This window comes from Salmo trutta, chromosome 30, assembly GCF_901001165.1.
Source record: "Salmo trutta chromosome 30, fSalTru1.1, whole genome shotgun sequence".
Classification (NCBI taxonomy): Eukaryota; Metazoa; Chordata; class Actinopteri; order Salmoniformes; family Salmonidae; genus Salmo; species Salmo trutta.
Window position 1 is genome coordinate 31686819 of NC_042986.1, and position 19874 is coordinate 31706692.

Here is a 19874-nt window from a genome sequence, read left to right on the forward strand (position 1 = left end):
TGATATCGCTAGTTTAACGGGCCACAGATTTTGATGGGGATTTTACTATTACGCTAAATCGACTCTAGGGGGTTTTGAGCACTGGATACAAATCAGTATTTGACTTCCATCCGTCAGTTCACATACATGAAAGCCGGTCACTAGGGGGCAATAGTGATCGTTTTTACCTTCAATTAGGTTTTGATTTTGCTAGGGCTGTGTGGACAGAGATGGCAGGTGTACATAGGTATCTGTGTCTTTGTTCAAAGGTTGCAAGTATGAATCCAGGGATAGAAAGTTACTTTTGAGAGTTTTGTTTAAAGCCTTTCACAAACCTTTACCCTTATGTGGATCGTTTGGAGTTAATGCCTAACATAATCATCTGCCTTTGATTCCAAAGGTTGTAAATTCGAATCCACCAATATAAAGTTGTTTTTGAGATTTTTGTTTTAAGCCTATTTCAAACCTTAACTCTTGGCTTGACCATTCTGAGTTAATGCCTAACCTAATCCTCTTTCTCTGATTCCAAAGGTTGTAAATTCGAATCCAGCAATATAAAGTTGTTTTTGAGATTTTTGTTCAAAGCCTATCCCAAACCTTAACCCTTACCTTAACCAATCAGAGTTAATGTCTAAACTTAACCCTAGCCTTAACATTTCAGAGATAATGGCTAAACCTAACCTTAAACACTTAGAAATTTGACATTTGCAACAACTTCAAAATTTGACATTTGAGAAACATGGATGAAAGTCTAATTCTGATGTAAGACTATAAGAGATAACTGAGACATAAATCCTAAGGGGGCATGGGGGTTGTTTGAGGAGGGGGCAACCCTGGTTCTTATGGAGCGTTCCCGAGGGCACAGAGCTCGGTATCAACTACAAGAGCTGGCAGGTCGGGTCTTGCTTCCAGGGGGTCAAGATGATCCCACCAGGCCTCCACTTACTCCACTACTGCTCCTCCAACGCACCAGACTGTGGGGGTGAAACAGGCTCTAAAACAGGCCTCTGAAGCAGTGAGATCTGTCTGGCCAACTGGGACCCCAAAGAGGAGGATCTGGATTTCTCTGCGTCCCAGAATGAAGAGGAGGTGGGCCGGGTCTGGGTGGGCCTACAAGACCTGGACCCTTTCCTGGGCCCCTACCCGTATGAGCTGATGTATAAGTGTGTCTCCCTAACTTCCTGGGTGAACCAGGAGCTGGCCACAAGGTTGCAGCTTCTCTTGGGTTGTATGTGTGCCGTCAACAACCTAATCCCATAACTTTAGCTCAAACACCAAGAACCGTGAGGAACAGAACCTGCCTAGGAACGATAAAGTGTCAGACCATGAAGGAGGGGCTGGACAGGCTGCACAGGATGAAGAGAGATGGGACTGAGCTGAGGTTCTCCCCCATCCCCAGGCAAACCTACCCTCCTGGAGCCACCCCAGCCCAGATCACCCAGTGTAGCCCAGACCTAAGCTACAGTGGCAAGAAAAAGTATGTGAACCTTTTGGAATTACCTGTATTTCTGCATACATTGGTCATCAAATTTGATCTGATCTTCATGTAAGTCACTACAATAGGCAAACATAATGTGCTTAAACTAATAACACACAAATAATTGTATTTTTCTTGTCTATATTAAAAACATCCTACATTCACAGAAGATATTCGGCTTGTCACCAAAAACACTCACAAACTTTTACAGATGCACAATCGAGAGCATCCTGTTGGGCTGTATCACCTCCTGGTACCGCAGCTGCTCCGACCATAACCGTAAGGTTCTCCAGATGGTAGTGAGGTCTGGACAATGCATTACCGGGTGCAAACAACCTGCCCTCCAGGACACCTACAACACCCGATGTCACAGAAAGGCCAAAAAGATCATCAACAACAACAACCACCCGAGCCACTGCCTGTTCACCCTGCTATCATCCAGAAGGCAAGGTCAGTACAGGTGCATCAAAGCGGGGACCGAGAGACTGAAAAACAGCTTCTATCTCAAGGCCATCAGACTGTTAAACAGCCATCACTAACATTGAGTGGCTGCTGCCAACATACTGACTCAACTCTAGCCACTTTAATAATGGAACAATTGATGTAATAAATGTATCACTAGCCACTTTAAACAATGCCACTTTATATAATGTTTACATACCCTACATTACTCATCTCATATGTATATACTGTACGCTATACCATCTACTGCATCTTGATGTAATTAAATGTATCACTAGCCACTTTAAACAATGCCACTTTATATAATATTTTCATACCCTACATTACTCATCTCATATGTTTATACTGTACTCTATACCATCCACTGCATCTTGCCTATGCCGTTCGGCCATCACTCATTCATATATTTGTATGTACATATTCGTATTCATTCCTTTACACTTCTGTGTATAAGGTAGTTGTTGTGAAATTGTTAGGTTAGATTACTTGTTAGATATTACTGCATGGTCGGAACTAGAAGCACAAGCATTTCGCTACACTCACATTAACATCTGCTAACCATGTGTAAGTGACAAATAAAATTTCATTTGATTTGGGTGTAGGTTGGAAAAAGTATGTCAACCCCTAGGCTAATGACTTCTCCAAAAGCTACAGTTTATTGCAATCAGGAAGTACACGCATCAGGAAGTGTTTTTTTGTGTCAGTGTAAATGACGTCTGGTCCGGGAGCCGCTATAGGCTCTCATGCCTCAGCTGGATCGCCAGGCACCCCTGCCTCAGCCGGCTCGTTGGGCTTTCATGCCTCAGCCGGATCGCCAGGCTCCCCTGCTTCCACCGGCTCATCAGGCTCTCATGCCTCAGCCGGATCGCCAGGCTCCCCTGCCTCAGCCGGTCTGTCAGGTTCCCGAGCCCCAGCCAGCTCGATAGGTTCCCGCACCTCAGCAGGCATGTCAGGTTCCCGCGCTTCAGTAGGGGTGACCGGTCTGCTCCTGATCCCCGGGTTCATGCCCTTTGTCAGCATCCTGTGGCTGGAACTGTGCGTCGGGGAGGGGGTACTGTCACGTATACTCCCTCTCCGGCCTCTAGGTCATCAGACTGCTGATTATCACGCACACCTGTCACCATCGTCTCGCGCACCTGCGCCTCATGACATTCACCTGGACTCCATCACCTCCTTGATTATCTTCCCTATGTCTGTCACTCCCCTTGGTTCTTTCCTCAGGTGTTATTGACTCTGTTTCCATGTCGGTGCATTGTTTGTGTTTCGTATTTATTGTTTTGTTTATTTATTAAAGCACTCACTCCCTGTACTTGCTTCCCGACTCTCAGCGCACTTGTTATAACAGCGGAGATTGGAGTATCTGTCCATAGGACCACTTTAAGCCATACACTCCACAGAGCTGGGTTTTACAGAAGAGTGGCCAGAAAAAAGCCATTGCTTAAAGAAAAAAAATAAGCAAACAAGTTTGGTGTTTGCCAAAAGGCATGTGGGAGACTCCCCAAACATATGAAGAAGGTACTCTGGTCAGATGAGACTAAAATTGAGCTTTTTGGCCATCAAGGAAAACGCTATGTCTGGCACAAACCCAACACCTCTCATCACCCCGAAAAACACCATCCCCACAGTGAAGCATGGTGGTGGCAGCATCATGCTGTGGGGAAGTTTTCATCGGCAGGGACTGGGAAACTGGTCAGAATTGAAGGAATGATTGATGGCGCTAAATACAGGGAAATTCTTGAGGGAAACCGGTTTCAGTCTTCCAGAGATTTGAGACTGGGACGGAGGTTCACCTTCCAACAGGACAATACTGCTAAGCATACTGCTAAAGCAACACTCAAGTGGTTTAAAGGGAAACATTTAAATGTCATGGAATGGCCTAGTCAAAGCCCAGACCTCAATCCAAATGAGAATCTGTGGTATGAATTAAAGATTGTTGTACGCCAGCGGAACCCATCCAACTTGAAGGAGCTGGAGCAGTTTTGCTTTGAAGAATTTTTTATTTATTTTATTTCACCTTTATTTAACCAGGTAGGCAAGTTGAGAACAAGTTCTCATTTACAATTGCGACCTGGCCAAGATAAAGCAAAGCAGTTCGACAACATACAACAACACAGAGTTACACATGGAGTAAACAACATACAGTCAATAATACAGTAGAAAAAAAAATAAAAAAATAAGACTATATACAATGTGAGCAAATGATGTGAGATAAGGGAGGTAAAAGCAAAAAAATGCCATGGTGGCATTTTGAATGGGCAAAACTCCCAGTGGCTAGATGTGCCAAGCTTATAGAGACATACCTGAAGTGACTTGCAGCTGTAATTGCTACAAAAGGTGACTCTACAATCTATTGACTTTTTTTTTGGGGGGGGGGGTTAATAGCAAAAATGCCAAGGGGGGTGAATACTTTCGCAAGCCACTGTAATTGGAGTCAGGAGTCAGCTAACCTGGAGTCCAATCAATGGGACGAGATTGGAGATGTTGGTTAAAGCTGCCTTACCTTATTAAAAAACACAAAACAAATTGTTTGCTATTCACAAGAGGCATTGCCTGATGTGAACCATGCCTTGAACAAAAGAGATCTCAGAAGACCTAAGATTAAGTATTGTTTACTTGCATGAAGCTGGAAAGGGTTACAAAAGTATCTCTAAAAGCCTTGATGTCCATCAGTCCACAATAAGACAAATTGTCTATAAATGGAGAAAGTTCAGCACTGTTGCTGCTTTTCCTAGGAGTGGCCGTCCTGCAAAGGTGACTGCAAAAGCACAGTGTAGAATGCACAGTGAGGTTAAGAAGATTGCTAGAGTGTCAGCTAAAGACTTACAGAAATCTCTGGAACATGCTAGCATCTCTGTTGATGAGTCTACGATATGTAAAACACTAATCAAGAATGGTGTTTATGGGAGGACCCCACGGAAGAAGCCACCGCTGTCCAAAACAAACCATTGCTGCACGTCTGAAGTTTGCAAAAGTGCACCTGGATGTTCCACAGAATTACTGGCAAAATATTCTGTGGACAGATGAAACTACAGTTGAGTTGTTTGGAAGGAACACACACTATGTGTGGAGAAAGAAGGCACAGCACACCAACATCAAAACCTCATCCCAACTGTAAAGTATGGTGGAGGGAGCTGCTTTGCTGCCTCAGGGCCTGGACAGCTTCTTATCATCGACGGAAAAATGAATTCACAAATTTATCAACAATAAAAAAATAAAAAAATACAAATGTAACCTTTATTTAAGCATTAGAATGTTAGGCTATTTGTCCACCAATCGAAGCTCAACAGAAGTTTGGTGATGCAACAGGATAATGACCCAAAACACAGAAGTAAATCAACAACAGAATGGCTTCAACAGAAGAAAATATCCCTTCTGGAGTGGCCCAGTCAGAGTGCTGACCTCAACCCGATTGAGATGCTGAGGCATGACCTCAAGAGAGCAGTTTACACCAGACATCCCAAGAATATTGCTGAACTGTAACAGTTTTGTAAAGAGGAATATTCCAAATTGTGCAGATCTGATCCGCAACTACTGAAAACGTTTGGTTGAGGTTATTGCTGCCAAAGGAGGGTCAACCAGTTATTAAATCTAAGGGTTCACATACTTTTTCTACCCTGCACTGTGAATGTGTGTTCAATAAAGACATGAAAAATTATAATTGTTTGTGTGTTATTAGTTTAAGTAGACTGTGTTTGTCTATTGTTGTGACCTAGATGAAGATCAGATCAAATTGTATTACCAATTTATGCAGAAATCCAGGTATTTCCAAAGGGTTCACATACTTTTTCTTGCCACTGTATGCCCTGGACATTCTGCTGGAGAAACACCACCAGCAGCAGCCACTCAATGAGCTAGGTGAAGCGGAGGTAAGATCTATGTGATATATTTTACTGGTTTATGTGGATTTATGGAGCAGATAAAGTGAATTGGAACTTAGACTAGACGTTATAGATAGCGGAACAACAAAAGAGATTGGGGCTTAGACATTTGAATTGACATGATTGCAACCATGCTGTAGTCATACGTCTTTCTGCCTCAGGTGCCTATCCTCAACCACTATAAACCACATTTAATAGGAAAACTGACAACTACAGCCTTTGCTCTAAGAACTGTAAAATAACCTGAATATGTCACATTACTGTTTGGTGTTCGTTCATCAGCAATTGAAAATTAACTGTCTTTCTGATTGCCTCTCTCTGTTTCTCTCCTATGCCTTTCCCTCTCCCTCCCTCCCTCTCCCCAGGTGAGCTGCAGTTTGCATTTGTGTGTTTTCTCATTGGGACCATGTACGTACGAGGGCTTTGAACACGGGAAGCGTCTGCTGGCCCTGCTGTGTCGTAGTGAGAGCCCGGACCTATACCTGGGCCTCATCGCTGTGCTCTACCAGCAGCTGGGAGAGATACCTCCAGACTTCTCTGTGGACATTGTGTCTCAGGACAACTACCTCACCTCCACGCTACAGGTGAGCTGGCATCAATGAAACCCCATCATTACTGATGTCTGTATTATAGAATATCTTCCTGTCGCCTCCTGACCAGTAAAAGGGGTTGTTTGTTATTGTAGTTTGGTCAGGGCGTGGCAGGGGGTGTTTTTTTTGTGTGTTTCGGGGTTTTTTGGGCAATTGTCTATTTCTATGTTTAGGGTTTTTGGTTTGGCCTTCAATTAGAAGCAGCTGTTTTTCGTTGCTTTTAATTGGAGGCCATATTTAAGTAGGGGTTTTTGTCACTGTGTTTGTGGGTAGTTGTTCCGTGTATAGCGTTTAGCCTTACAGGACTATTTATTGTACTTTTAGCCCTTTTTCACCCCAATTGGTAGTTACAGTCTTGTCTCATCCCTGCAACTCGCATACGGACTCGGGAGAGGCGAAGGTCAAGAGCCATGCATCCTCCGAAACTCAACCCTGCCAAGCCGCACTGCTTCTTGACACACTGCTCGCTTAACCCAAAAGCCAGCCACACCAATGTGTGGGAGGAAACACCATACAACTGGCGACCGAGGTCAGCTTGCAGGCGCCCTCCCCTAATTCCGGATTTCGCTGGGCAAATTGTACGTCATCTCCCGGTCACAGCCATCTGTGACACAGCCTGGGATTGAACCCAGGTCTGTAGTGACGCCTCTGTTTTCTTTGTCTCTCATTTCCTTCAAGTGTGTTGCCTTGAGTTTGACTCTGACCTCCAAGGTTCTTGATGCTGGGGTGTCATTCTAGTTCTGGCCATGCTGCCCCCTCCCTGGCTCTCTGTCTTTAACTTCAGGAATGAGGTCAATATGGTATTTTCTACGTGGATTGTTCTAAGGTTCTAGAGGAGAATGGGGAAATGTGGAAAACCTCACTGATACCCTCTAGGGGTCCTTCTGTGTTCATGTTAGCACCTATCATCAATAATTAGTTATTTTTTGGAATTGCCTATCTTACAGCACATCAGAAAAAGCCCAGATAGGCTACCGTGCTTTATTTGACACCATATCTGAAACGCTCATGTATTTTTTACAAGGTGTTTATAAGAAATGCTAGTGGGAAATGACCCTAGAACAGTTAATTCTGAACATTATGAACTCTCTGCCTTGATCTAACCATGGCCACTGAAGACTTGTTCAAATCAAATAAAATGTTATTGGTTGCATACACATATTTAGCAGATGTTATTGAGGGTGTAGAGAAATTCTTGTGCTCCTAGCTCCAACAGTGCAGTAGTATCTAACAATACACAACAATACACAAGAATCTAAAAGAATGGAATTAAAAATGATAGATGTGTTTATGTGTGATGAGACGTATATGTGGATGTATATGTACATATGTACTATGGACAGTATGGATTGAATATGTAGTATATCTGAAGAATTCATTGGATAGAATAGTGTATGTACAGCAATAGTTGAATAGGTTGGCCTAGACTAGAATACAGTATATACAGTTGAAGTCGGAAGTTTACATACACTTAAGTTGGAGTCATTAAAACTTATTTTTCAACCACTCCACAAAATTCTTGTTAACAAACTATAGTTTTGGCAAGTCAGTTAGGACATCTACTTTGTGCATGACACAAGTCATTTTTCCAACAATTGTTTACAGACAGATTATTTAACTTATAATTCACTCTATCACAATTCCAGTGGGTCAGAAGTTTACATACACTAAGTTGACTGTGCCTTTAAACAGCTTGGAAAATTCCAGAAAATAATGTCATGGCTTGAGAAGCTTCTGATAGACTAATTGACATCATTTGAGTCAATTGGAGGTGTACTTCATGTGGATGTATTTCAAGGCCTACCTTCAAACTCAGTGCCTCTTTGCTTGACATCATGGGAAAATCAAAAGAAATCAGCCAAGACCTCAGAAAACAATTGTAGACCTCCACAACTCTGGTTCATCCTTGGGAGCAATTCCCAAGCGCCTGAAGGTACCACGTTCATCTGTACAAACAATAGTACGCAAGTATAAACACCATGGGTGTCACGACTTCTGCCGAAGTCGATGCCCCTCCTTGTTCAGGTGATGCTCGGCGGTCGACGTCACCGGTCTTCTAGCCATCATTGATCAGTTTTTCATTTTCCATTGGTTTTGTCTTGTCTTCCTACACACCTGATTCCAATCCCATTCATTACATGTTGTGTATTTAACCCTCTGTTTTCCCCTCATGTCCTTGTCAGTGATTTTTCTTATGTTATGTACTCGTATATTTTGTATCGGTGTGCGACGGGTTATTTTTACTCATGTTATTTTTGTACGTTGGTTTTGGAGTTAGTTTTTTGTTGCTGGACGAAACAGGTACAAAAGTATCTATATCCACAGTAAAACGAGTCCTCTATCGACATAACCTGAAAGGCCGCTCAGCAAGGAAGAAGCCACTGCTCCAAAACCGCCATAAAAAAAGCAAGACTACGGTTTGCAACTGCACATGAGGACAAAGATCGTACTTTTTGGAGAAATGTCCTCTGGTCTGATGAAACAAAAATGGAACTGTTTGGCCATCGTTATGTTTGGAGGAAAAAGTGGGAGGCTTGCAAGTCGAAGAACACCATCCCAACCGTGAAGCACGGGGGTGGCAGCATCATGTTGTGGGGATGTTTTGCTGCAGGAGGGACTGGTGCACTTCACAAAATAGATAATATCATGAGGAATTGAAAAATATGTGGACATATTGAAGCAACATCTCAAGACATCAGTCAGGAAGTTAAAGCTTGGTCGCAAATGGGTCTTCCAAATGGACAATGACCCCAAGCATACTTCCAGTTGTGGCAAAATGGCTTAAGGACAACAAAGTCAAGGTATTGGAGTGGCCATCACAAAGCCCTGACCTCAATCCAATAGAAAAATCTGTGGGCAGAACTGAAAAAGCGTGTGCAAGTAAGGAGGCCTACAAACCTGACTCAGTTACACCAGCTCTGTCAGGAGGAATGGGCCAAAATTCCCCCAACTTATTGTGGGAAGCTTGTGGAAGGCTACATGAAACATTTGACCCAAGTTAAACAATTTAAAGGCAATGCTACCAAATACTAATTGAGTGTATGTAAACTTCTGACCGATTGAGAAGGTGATGAAAGAAATAAAAGCTGAAATAAATCATTCTCTCTACTATTATTCTGACATTTCACATTCTTAAAATAAAGTGCTGATCCTAACTGACCTAAGACAGGGAATTTATACCTTGATTAAATGTCAGGCGTTGTGAAAAACTGAGTTTCAATATATTTGGCTAAGGTGTATGTAAACTTCTGACTTCAACTGTACATATCAAATTGTTTTTGTCACATGTGCTGAATACAACACTGTAGACCTTCACTGTAGACCTTACAGTGAAATGCTTACTTACGAGCCCCTAACCAACAATGCAGTTTAAAAAAATACAGATAAGAATAAGAAATAAAAGTAACAAGTAATTAAGAGCAGCAGTAAAGTATCAATAGCGAGACTATATACAGGGGGGTACCGGTACAGAGTCAATGTGCTGGGGCACCGGTTAGTTGAGGTAATATGTACATGTAGGTAGAGTTATTAAAGTGACTATGCATAGACGATAACAACAGAGAGTAGCAGCGGTGTAAAAGAGGGGGGGGGGGCAATTCAAATAGTCTGGGTAGCCATTTGATTAGGTGTTCAGGAGTCTTATGGCTTTGGTTTAGAAGCTGTTTAGAAGCCTCTTGGACCTAGACTTGGCTTTCCGGTACCGCTTGCCGTGCGGTAGCAGAGGGAACAGTCTATGACTAGGGTGTCTGGAGTCTTTCACAATTTTTAGGGCCTTCCTCTGACACCGCCTGGTGTAGAGGTCCTGGAAGGCAGGAAGCTTGGCCCCAGTGATGTACTGGGTCGTTCGCACTACCCTCTGTAGTGCCTTGCAGTCGGAGGCCAAGCAGTTGCCATACCAGGCAGTGATGCAAAGAGTCAGGATGCTCTCGATGGTGCAGCTGTAGAACCTTTTGAGGATCTGAGGACCCATGCGAAATCTTTTCAGTCTCCTGAGGGGAAATAGGCATTGTCGTGCCCTCTTCACGACTGTCTTGGTGTGCTTGGACCATGTTAGTTTGTTGGTGATGTGGACACCAAGGAACTTGAAGCTCTCAACCTGCTCCACTGCAGCCCCGTCGATGAGAATGGGGGCATGCTCTGTTCTCTTTTTCCTGTAGTCCACAATCATCTCCTTTGTCTTGATCACGTTGAGGGAGAGGTTGTTGTTCTGGCACCACACGGCCAGTTCTCTGACCTCCTCCCTATAGGCTGTCTTGTCGGTGATCAGGCCTACCACTGTTGTCATCGGCAAACTTTATGGTGGTGTTGGAGTCGTGCCTGGCCATGCAGTCATGAGTGAACAGGGAGTACAGGAGGGGACTGAGCACACACCCCTGAGGGGCCCCTGTGTGAGGATCAGCATGGCGGATGTGTTGTTACCTACCCTTTCCACCTGGGGGCGGCCCGTTAGGAAGTCCAGGATCCAGTTGCAGAGGGAGGTGTTTAGTCTCTAGGTCCTTAGTTTAGTGATGAGCTTTGAGGGCACTGTGGTGTTGAACGCTGAGCTGTAGTCAATGAATAGCATTCTCACATAGGTATTCCTTTTGTCCAGGTGGGAAAGGGCAGTGTGGAGTGCAATAGAGATTGCATCATCTGTGGATCTGTTGGGGTGGTATACAAATTGGAGTGGGTCTCGGGTTTCTGGGATAATGGTGTTGATCTGAGCCATGACCAGCCTTTCGAAGCACTTCATGGGTAAAACAGTATGTAAACATTATTAAAGTGACCAGTTTTCCATTATTAAAGTGACCCGTGTTCCATGTCTATGTAGATAGTGCAGCAGCCGTTAAGATCCGGGGTTGAGTAACTGGATGGTAGCCAGCTAGTGACAGTGACTAAGTTCAGGGCAGGGTACTGGGCGGAAGCCGGCTAGTGATGGCTATTTAACAGTCTGATGGCCTTGAGATTTCACAACTATCTGTAATGTGTGTCTAATATAGCATGCAGTAACATTACCATTCACTGTAACCTTGTGTAACTGGTCATTCTCTTTGATTAAACACAACTTTAAATCCATGTGTGCTTTTTGGTTACTCTGTTCTGTAAATGTTACTTACAGATTATGTCCACTAGATGGCGGTAACATATCTTCACTGTAGATCTGTTACTTTGGCTAGAGATCAATCTGGAGGAAAACATGTTGGTCTCTGATATTAATAAAACCATTGCATATTCTAGAATGAGGATGTCAGTTATACCTTCAAAATACATTTCCACTATCGATTTGTGACACCAGTGCATCGCTGTTCAAAAGGTGCCGTATGGTACATGTTTCTGTTACACCAGCCTCCTCAACACTGTTCAAAATGTGTTTCAGGTTTGCTCTATGAGAGGAAAGATTCGCCAGCAAGACATTGTCTTGGAGATGCTGCCACTGCCTTTTTGTGTGTTTGCATTCACAGCTGAGAATAGATCTGTCCCTCCAGGATTCTATGATTGCATTTTGTTGTTGCAAAATCAGCAATTCCCCGCTTATTATACGAGTGCTTGCAAATTTCCGCATAAAATAGTCAAATGATCGCCATTTTGTCACATGGTTCAAAAAAGACACACATCAACAAACTTTTTCCCTCGTCAATGCATTTTCCCAACAAATTGGACAAAATCATTGCATATTGCCATGCAACATTTCAGAATTGCCGCAGCAGAATCAAACATTTTTACCCGCAAATATCACCAAGAAATTCCTCTTAATCTTGAAGGGACTGAATAAATTACCAACACTTTTCACATTGAGGAAGAATCAGAAACTCCCCACTGTTTAGAGTTGGCAGGGGGTGGTATGTGTGTGTGTGTGTGTGTGTGTGTGTGTGTGTGTGTCTCCCTCCCTCCCTTTAGTCTGTGCCTTTAGTCTACTTTGTCAAGTGGTAGTTAATGTGAGACAGTGATGCAGTGAGCTCCATTGTGAGAGTGGTCAAAGCCATCCTAAAAACATTTGGGAGTTGATGGAGCTGATTTCACGATGTTCATGAGGCCTGAAATTGTGTGTGTGTGTGCGTGCATTTTCTTGCGGATGTGTAAAGAATACCCTCTCATTGACTCTGAGGGGTTGGGAACAGGCCTTATGTTTGCCTGTTGATCCATCCAGTTCATCCATTCAACAATTTGTCTTTTATTCCTTCACTTCTGGCAGGTTTCTGTCCCTTAGCTCCAGTGATTCCCTTTGATGAGGCCCTGCTCTGTGAAACAGTCTGTGGAACCAATCAGAAGCTGGAAAGAGGAGAGCCTCCTAATGTAATTACCTCAGCCAATGGCATCTCTACTATTGATGATGATTCACCTATAATTGTAATTCTATGGAAATGTATTCCTCAGTCTCAGGCTTCGCTTGTTATGCTCCATAGAATGTTTTTTATTATAATAATTTTTTAGCATATGAAGACATTCTGGAACTCATTTCCCACCTATCTGATGAATGTTCTGAACTGGTGGTCCATCAGATGACCAAAGTCCTGCTCTGTGTTTTGAGTGTCATGTATAGAGAGGAGGCTAGACTGGTATGGGCTTTCAGTGAGGAATAGAGAAGAGGTCTTCATTAAGGAGTTGAAAATGCATTGAAACTCAAGTGAACTCAGTTGTTCCTACACTATGTAAATGGTCAGTGGTGGTCCATTCCCAAGCCTGCAGAACAGGACCATACACATGGACCATGGTCCGTCACTCTCCCTCAGGGCGAGACACGTGTCAGCTGACCACTGGGGTTTCAACATCTATGGCTGGAATGAATAACTGACTAATTACTACCACATTTCCTCCACAGAAATGGAAGGAATCTCAGCCAGACGTACAAATACATAGGAATCAGTGGAGGCTGGTGGTAGAAACTATTGGAGGATGGGCTCATTGTAATAGTTGGAATGGAATTAATGGAGTGGTATCAAACACCAAACATATGGAAATCACATTTGACTCTGTTCCATTAATTCCATTCCAGCCATAACATGAGTCCGTCCTCCAATGGCTCCTCCCACCAGCCTCCACTGTTAGGAATATATTGGTGTAGGACCTAAAGCTTTAAAGCTAGAATCCTTAGTTGCTACAACATGTTTTAACTTAATGAATTAATGATATATACCCAATGATTCTTGAAGTATATAACTTATAAATGCCTCATGAGCTTAGTTCAACTCTCGTACCCCATAAGAACCCAAAATGGAATCTTGTTTTACTCCAATGTTTGTAAACAATGTAAATGTATTCAAAGACTAAAAATGCTCTCATATCCTCAAAAAATGGATAAAACTATACTTTTGATATCATGGATGGTCAGTCCTTGTATGCGTAGCTCTGTCTATGCATTTGAGAGCTTTTTACCAAAACAGAGGTGGGGTGCCGCTTTGTTATTGTTTCAATTCATGACAACTTTAATGGATATGCTATTTCATATGTTTAACAGACATGTGAAAACCCTACTGTGGATGTGTTAGGGAATTTGACATCAGGAGTACAGCTCCTCAACATGCTCTCCAATTAGTTTGGATTTTCAGTCAGACGGACCATCACTGTGTCCCATTTCATTCCAATAACCCCCCCACCCATTATAAAACTATCCTAATTGAGTTTGGAATTGCAACCATTTCCTTTTAATATCCCTGATTTGTTTCATTTGGGGAGCCCAGCCTGTGCTGCCTGTCACATACACACAGACACAGAAAACACACAGAGGGTCTAGTGAGCAGGGTGCGGAGGATGATTGTGTGGAACCTCAACATACCCTCCCAGGCCCTGTTAGTCAGTCAATGTGGGTTTTTTACTCCATTAGATGTGGAATGGTCATTTCCATGGAGCTCACAGGTTGGTCAGGCTGCCAGTAAAAACACTGATCTCTCTGTCTCTCACTGTGCCCTCTCAGCAGAGCAGGAGCTAATGCGTGTGTGTGTGTGTGTGTGTGTGTGTGTGTGTGTGTGTGTGTGTGTGTGTGTGTGTGTGTGTGCGTGTGCGTGTGTGATGAGAGAGAGAGAGAGTTATGGTCAATCTGCATAGCCATATTTCTCAGGTTTCATGGAAGAATTGGCATTGTCTCTCTTTCTCACATTGACAGTCAATCTGTTTAAATCCATCACCACTTTGTGGTAAAGCGAGGTTCATAATTGTAATGAATGGCTTGTCAGAGTGTGGGCTTTTAGTAATTGACCATGTCCCCATGATTACATGTGGGATGGACTGGTGTTAACCTAGTGGTTAAGAATGTTGGGCCAGTAACCGAAATGTCACTGGTTCAAATCCACGAGCCAGCTTGAGCAAGGAACTTAACACTGATTGCTCCTCTAAGTTGCTCAGGATAAGTGCATCAACTAAAATGTGAATGTTTAAAGCAAATTGGCATCATTTATGTTTATAAAAAATGTAATTCACAGTATAGTTATTACTTATAGGAAGAGATATGCATCTGTAGGTCCAGGTTGCAGGCCTGACTGTTTTCTATGCTGAGTATTCCCAACCCAGACAGTCTTTCCTGAGACATTGTGCATTACATGTCCATTGTGCTGCACACAATTTAAGCTTAGTCTTAAATGATGCATGCCAATATATACCAGAGATAATGGACTGTTAATGTTACCAGCAGCGTACCAGGCTGCATACTACTGCTGGCTTGCCTCTGTAGCTAAGCAGGGTGGGTACTGGATGAGAAACCAGATGCTGCTGGAAGTGGTAAGTAGGAGACACTCTTTCCTCTGGTCCCACAAAAATATCCCAAGGCAGTGATTGGGGACATTTCCCTGTATAGGGTGGTGTATTTTGTCTTGGATGTTAAACAGGTGTCCTAACTCTCTGGGGTCACTTAAGATCCCATGGCACTTATCGTAAGAGTAAGGTAATAAACCCTGGTGAACTGTCTAAATTCCCAATCTGGCCCTCATACCATCATGGCCACCTAGTCATCCCCAGCTTCCAACTGGCTCATTCCCCCTCTCCCTTGTAACTATTCCCCAGGTTGTTACTGTAAATGAGAACGTGTTCTCAGTAAATTTAGCTGGTAAAATAAGGGTATTTTTTATTTATTGCAACCACACAACTCAAATGCCGGTTCACCAGTTGATCTATAAATTCAACATTTTTTTCAAGCCCTCAAGAACTATTGTCCGCTAAAGATGAACATCTGTTTGCATCTGCCAATTTGTTGGCTGTCCAGAATCCAGACGACCTGTCCCAGAGTTTCCTATACAGTTCATCTCTTTCCGTAACGTGTTGAGACCGTGGCAATTAAGGAGAACAAGAGGCTCAATTAAAGATGTTTCAGAACTGCTGTACTTTAAGCACTACTCCCCTCTGCACAGTTTCACTGATGTTGCTATAGCAATCAAGCTATTTTTACCATCCCTGTAACTGTCGCTTCTGTGGAGAGATCGTTTTGTAAACTAAAACTCATAATGAACTACAAGAAGAAGCATTAGACTCTCAGCCTGAAATATGCTTTGAACACCTGAGTAAGCTCCAGTCATTGCACTGGTGCTGTCGTAATGAACACGATGGGAGACAGAGAGCTGGTTTCAAGCGCAGGGGCGCAGCAGGTGTTTATTGCAAAGGACCACAGGAGGAAGCAGGTAGCTGGGTCCAGGGGCAGGCAGAAGGTCATACACAAGGGGTCCAAAAGGGCAACATTACAGGCAGGGAAAAGGCTAGTAACGTAGTCCGGGAGATCAGGTAATAGGTGGATAACAGGAAATCCGAAAGGCTAAAGTACAGGCAGGGAATAGACAAAAGGCATCGTTAGTGAGGCAGGCAAAAACTATCATACACGGGAGGAGTAACTCACGGGGAAAACAGCTCTGAAAGACATGTGTCACAAAACAAACAATACCTCACAGTGTTGGGGTGCAAAGAACTGAACTAAATAGAATTCAGGTGATTGGGATCTGGAGAGTGAGCTGCGTTCAGGGGATCTAGGAGTTTGAGATTGTGAGCTGGAAAGTGGGCTGGAAAGTGAGCTGCTTTCAGGGGATCTAGGTGTTTGAGGGTGTGAGTTGAAAGCAGACGTTACACCCGTTGTAGCCTATTCCACGGCATTTATTCACTGATATCCTCTTATACTTTCAATCAGTTGAAAAGCGCAGCATCATATGAGGCAAAATGCATCATACCATCTGTATTTCTATATATTGAAAGCTATATATCTTGAAAACATGTTTTCTGGCATGCACAACATTTTGGGACTACACTGTATAAACAATGGGCTAATGATACAAATACCAAAAGATTGTTTCTGGGTGGAGTTTTCCTTTAACTGCTGAGTGGGTGGGGGACAGAAGTAAGGGGAGTGCAGTCTGGTAGCCATGACTCTAGTTGATGGACTGCATTAGATTGGTCTATAGAGCTCATTCCCAGGACCATATCTGAATTGTGAATTCACATGTCATTTTATGACTTTTTCTTCTCGTTTAAACTATAGAAAAATTGCAGTTTAAACATTAAGCGCTATATGGACCACTTTGGTTCTGAAACCAGATGTGTGTTTATAAACCTTCACCAATGTATATTTTCTCTGATGGAGAATGGTAAACAGCTCAGTCCGTCCTTCATGTAATGCACAGTCAATCAGTGTTAACTACACTGTAAATATTATATGATTGACGCCATGTGAATGTGCAGTGAAGAATTGTGTGTATGTGCAGTAGGGATGTGACAAATGTAAAACCTTTCTTCATGTTTAAACTGCAAAGTTTAGTTTTTTTTTACAACAACAAAAAAATCATAAAGTTACATGTGAATTCATAATGCAGACATGGTCCTGCTAATGACCTCTAGAAGGCAATGCAGTTAGTTCCATCTACTACAGGCTACCAGACGGCGTTCACCTTACTGCTGTCCCCCACCCACTTTCCAACAATGGTAGTTCATGCCATTTTTAGATTCTCTGCTGTGTGCCTCTCCTCCGTGTTCTCAGTGGTCAGTACATGGGACTTCATGTCCCACTTCTCATCAATGTGATGGCTCACTGCAGTGATGTATGACAGTGTTTTCATATACGTCCAATAATCTGTTGTTAATTCCACGTATGGGGTGTTTGAAAGCTCTTGCTTTGTACTTACAGAGCAATTATTGAACAATTTCTCCATCCGGACCATCACAGTTTTTCGACATTGCATCTTGCAGCCTGGTTCTAGATATGCCATATGGGTATTGAAGCAGACATCCTCTACCATTGACAATGTCTGCATAACAACTGGAATCATTTCTGGAATCAGCGGTGTGATTTTCTCACTCCGTCCCTTATTGTCTTCTATTGGGTCTCACAGTTAGGGGATTTGTTTCTAAAACTTAACGATTCCAATTTCGTTTAAACGTTCACACCCCTGATGTGCAGTGAGAGTCAGTGAAGGATATGACCATGTGTGTAACTGTAGATTGTGTGTGTTCAAAACCCTCTGGTTTTACCTGGTTATTCCTTTCCCCTCTCAGAAGTTTTAAGTGTGTTCATGAGGCAGGCACGTGCACTCTCCCAAGGAGTGTTTGAGTGTGTGTGAATGTGTGCGAGTGTGTCTGTGTGTGAGGAACAGTGCTTGAGAGAGCGTGTGTGTGTGTGTGTGTGTGTTTGAAGCTCAGAGTGTGTTAGTTACTATGCTCAGAAGAGAGCTATGCGTGTGAACAATGTGTTCTGTTATAGTAATCTGCAGAAGTAATTGATGGCAAGAGCTGAAAACAAGGCCATGGCCCTTTGAAGCCTGGTCAACAGCCGACATGTGTGTCTTTGTGTGTGTGTGTGTGTGTGTGTGTGTGTGAGAGAGAGAGAGAGAGAGATGGTCATATCTATAACAATTTGTTATAGATATGACCGAGAGAGAGAGATATGGTCATATCTATAACAATTTGTTATAGATATGACAGAGAGAGAGAGAGAGAGAGCCTGCTGTATTGGCCTGCTAACTTTAATGAAGTGACGCTTCAACAACTACTACCTAAGTGAACCTACTGAAGTGGTCAAAACCTTGCTAGTTATGAATGAAGCCTCTATGAGCATCTTACAAGGTGCAGTTATTTTCCTTTCTTTTCATATTTGTCATGACACAAGGCGAGACCCAGATGCAGACACAGGAGGCAGATGGTTGGAGTCTTAAAATGTTTATTAATCCAAAAAGGTAGGCAAGAGAATGGTCATGGACAGGCAAAAAGGTCAAAACCAGATCAGAGTCCAGGAGGTACAGAGCGGCAGACAGGCTTGTGGTCAAGGCAGGCAGAATGGTCAGGCAGGTGGGTACAGCGTGGCAGGTGGCAGACAGGCTCGTGGTCAAGGCAGACAGAATGGTCAGGCAGGCGGGTACAAAGTCCAGAAACAGGCAAGAGTCAAAACCGGGAGGACTAGAAAAAGGAGAATTCGAAAACCAGGAGAATGGGAAAAACGCTGGTTGACTTGGAAACATACAAAACAAACTGACACAGAAAGACAGGAAACACAGGGATAAATACACTGGGAAAAAAAGTGACACCTGGAGGGGGTGAGACAATCACAGGAACAGGTGAAACAGATCAGGGCGTGACAATATTGTATTGTAATGCACACCCTGCAGCTGTAGGCAAGGAGAAGGGCGCAAGAAATCATATCCTTGAGTTTAGCCATGAGATTCTAACTCTTGGGATGGAGGCTGACTAGGGACATACAGTGCCAGCCAAAAGTTTGGATACACTTACTCATTCAAGGGTTTTTCTTTATTTTTACTATTTTATACTTTATAGAATAATAGTGAAGACTTCAATACTATGAAATAATACATATCGAATCATGCAGTAACCAAAAAAGCTTTAAACAAATCAAAATATATTTTGTATTTTATATTTGAGATACAAAGTAGCCACCCTTTGCCTTGATGACAGCTTTGCACACTCTTGACATTCCCTCAACCAGCTTCATGAGGTACTCACCTGGAATGCATTTCAATTAACAGGTGTTTCTTGTTAAAAGTTAATTTGTGGAATTTCATTCCTTATTAATGCGTTTGAGCCAATCAGTTGTGTTGTGACAAGGTAGGGATGTTATACAGAAGATAGCCCTATTAGCTAAAAGATCAAGTCCATATCATGGAAAGAACAGCTCAAATAAGCAAAGAGAAACGACAGTCCATCATTACTTTAAGACATGAAGGTCAGTCAATCTGGAAAATTTCAACCACTTTGAACATTTCTTCAAGTGCAGTCGCAAGACCCATCAAGCGCGATGATGAAGCTGCCTCTCATGAGGACCACCACAGGAAAGGAAGACCCAGAGTTACCTCTGCTGCAGAGGAAAAGTTCATCAGAGTTACCAGCCTCAGAAATTGCAGCCCAAATATATGTAGATGTCTGACACATGCACAGGCACACACACGAACACACACACACTGTCACTGCCTTCGTGTTTGTGTGTGTGTTTGCATTCACAGCTAAGAATAGATGACCAACACTTTTCATACTGAGGACTCAGAGACGCCCCATTGTTTAGTGTTGGCAGGGGGTGGTATATGTGTGTGTGTGTGT

At 43.0% G+C, this 19874-nt stretch overlaps 1 pseudogene; it reads left to right on the plus strand.

The window, feature by feature from the left end:
- The first annotated feature begins 209 nt into the window (after window positions 1–209).
- The window catches only part of LOC115168905 (protein AAR2 homolog), a 41865-nt pseudogene continuing 22200 nt past the window's right edge, over window positions 210–19874 (plus strand).